The following is a 3,071-nucleotide window of genomic DNA, read 5'->3' on the forward strand; positions in this document are numbered from 1 at the left end:
TTTTAATCAGTTTAATAAGATTAAATTGGCTAATAAAAGGTTAAAGTGTAGCAAATCTATCTATAAGGGACTTTTTGTCTAAGGCGGGTTCTGTCTAAGCTGGGGTATTTAAGTTGACGGAAATGTAACACCCCTACTTGGGAACTTACCTGGAAAGGTGAATTGGATAGATTTGATGCATGCATGCAAGTTAAGGACAGTTCATTAAAGTATTTAAATGTGACTACTTGAACTTGTTCATATTTCATAGACAAACGTTGTTTATGAGCAGAGTTTAAAAAGATGACTTAGACTAAAATCAGTAGCCAGATTGTCTAGATTAATGAATCCCTAGGTAGAACATTCAGTGGGAGATACTTGAGGCATAAGATGTCTCACTTAAACCTTTCACTTTTCTCCTCAATAGTCCACACCGTGAGATCGATCTTCGGCCTCACGGCACCTTTGGCATGTCCCCCCAACGGATGGTGTTTGGGTAGGTCAATATCAAGGTGGATGGAGAGAATGTTCATAGTAAGTGGGAGCGGGAAGTGCGACAGTATATCCCTCGGTCTCTCTCGTTAGGTTGAATAAAGTTACTGCGCTTCGCCTCGAGGCACCTTGGGAGTGTCCCCCTAAAGGGATCGATAGTTTGCACGTTTTCTTTATTTGAATCCCCTGTAAGAGAGATAACGTAACTTGTCCTTCTTGTTCCTAATCTATTTTTTTTCCTACAGTAATGCATTAGGGCAGGCTTGGCATCGAAAAGCGAGGGGTTACACTTATGCGGAATAGTTAAAGTTAAACAATTCTGGACCGAAAAAATGGTGGCTGTTAGGTTTCCAGTTCAAGAGTTGGTTCTCCTAAATGTGAGAATGTCTCATCCCACGCAAGGGGCAACTGATCACAACCCATCGGTGGCATTTGTCCTGCCTCACTAGGGGCATCATTGCGAAATAGAAGTCTATAACTCAGGTATTGAAACTGGTTTTTTGCAAAACTTAATTGGTTTTAAGAAGGGTGTTAGCAAAATCTAATAAAGTTTTGTTTCGTATTCAGCAATATTTTCAAATGGCAAACAGCCACGTTATCGTTGTTAAGCTTTCAAAAAACTAACTAGCGATAATTTTTCAACATGGAAACACGTGATCATGACGATCCTTAATCATCAAGGATTCTCATGTTCACTCTCACGTGGCTTGTCCTTCTATTCCAGCCCAAATGCCACTCGAAATTTCGGGAGGGCATACGAGCGATAGACAAGGCGAATGAGAAGGGCTTGATCTTACAATCTTAAAAATCTTTCTGAAGTCTTGACAAGAAAACATGAGCCTATGGTCTCAGCGCGTGAGATCATGGAGTCCTTACGGGAATGTTTGGACAACTGTCTAAACAGCTTTATTACATGAGGGCTCTTAATAATATTCAACTCCCAAAAATGCAAGAACACACCCTGTCTGTAACATGTGCTAAACCATGATGGTCCACTTCAATGTGACAGGAGTTGGAATGGTCTATATACGATGAGGGGCAGCCAGGTTAGCATAATCCTTGCATTCTTTGCCGAGAGCTTCCTGCACTATTGTAGCAATGTGATTCTTACAAAGTGAAGATAGTAACCTTACAAACTCTCCTCAAAGAATTGCAGACATTACAATCTTTACTGAAAAGTAAGGAGAGGCAGAAAGGGTGAGGGAAATATTACTTCATCTTTCCAGGACGTTCCATAGAGGTTCGACCTCCAGGAACGAAATCTGCACCTTCCTCTTCTAACTCTGCAAAGGGGAAGAAGAATAAGGGTGGTAAAAGTAAAGGGAAGGCACCTGCTAACCCACCACCTGTCGCCTCAAGGAGGCATCCACAAGTTGCTAAAGGAAAGTGTTTCCATTGCAACCAAGATGAACGCTGGAAAAGAAACTGGCCTCGGTATCTAAAAGAGAAGAAAGCAACCAAGGCTAAGGCCAAGGCCGATAAAGATAAATATGATTTATTTGTGCTTGAAACTTGTTAGTGGAGAATGATGATTCTGCCTGGATAATTGATTCAGGTGCCACTAACCATGCTTCTTTTTAGGGAATTAGATCTTGGCGACAGTTGGAGGCTGGTGAGATAATGATGTAAGTAGGCACGGGGCACGTCATCTCAGCTGTGGCAGTGGGAGGACTCTAGTTAGCTTTACATAATAGGTTTCTTGTTTTAAATGATGTATATATTGTTCCTGAACTAAAAAGGAAACTTATTTCTGTAAAGTGTTTATTGAAAAGTAAATATACTGTCTCTTTTGATTTAAAGAAAACGTTTATTCATAAAGATGGTGTTTTTATTTGCACAATAAATCTGGAATCGAATTTATATGTGCTAAGGCCGTTAGCCATTAATTCCCTCCATAATACTGAAATGTTCAGAACTGTCATAACTCAATCAAAACGTCGATGAATTTCTCCAAAAGAAAATGCCCAACTTTGGCATCTACGTTTAAGGCACATCAATCTCAATAGGATTGAGAGATTGGTGAAGAATGGACTTCTAAGTGAGTTAGAAGAAAATTCTTTAACTGTGTGCGAATCTTGCCTCTTGAGTTACTACATTCTGACCTTTGTGGTCCTATGAATGTACGAGCCCAAAGTGGCTATGAGTATTTTATCAGTTTTACTAATGATTATTCTAGGTACGAGTATGTTTATCTTATGCAACGGAAGTCTGAATCCTTTGAAAAGTTAAAAGAGTTCAAGGCTGAAGTTGAAAACGCATTAGATAGACAAATTAGAACACTTCGATCGGATCGAGGTGGAGAATTTTTGGACTCGACATTTCTGGACTATTTGATAGAACATGGAAACGTTTCCCAACTCTCAGCGTCGGGTACACCTCAACGGAATGATGTAGCGGAGAGGAGAAATAAATCCTTGTTAGACATGGTTCGCTCGATGATGAGTTACGTTTCCTTACGGGACTCGTTTTGGGGTGTCGTAGTGGAGACCATGGTGTACGTACTCAACTGTGTTCCCTTCAAGAGTGTTGCAAGAACACCTCTAGAGCTGTGGAACGGGCGTAAAGCTAGTTTACATCACTTCCGCATTTGGGGTTTCCCT

Source organism: Benincasa hispida, chromosome 10 (assembly GCF_009727055.1).
Source record: "Benincasa hispida cultivar B227 chromosome 10, ASM972705v1, whole genome shotgun sequence".
NCBI lineage: Eukaryota > Viridiplantae > Streptophyta > Magnoliopsida > Cucurbitales > Cucurbitaceae > Benincasa > Benincasa hispida.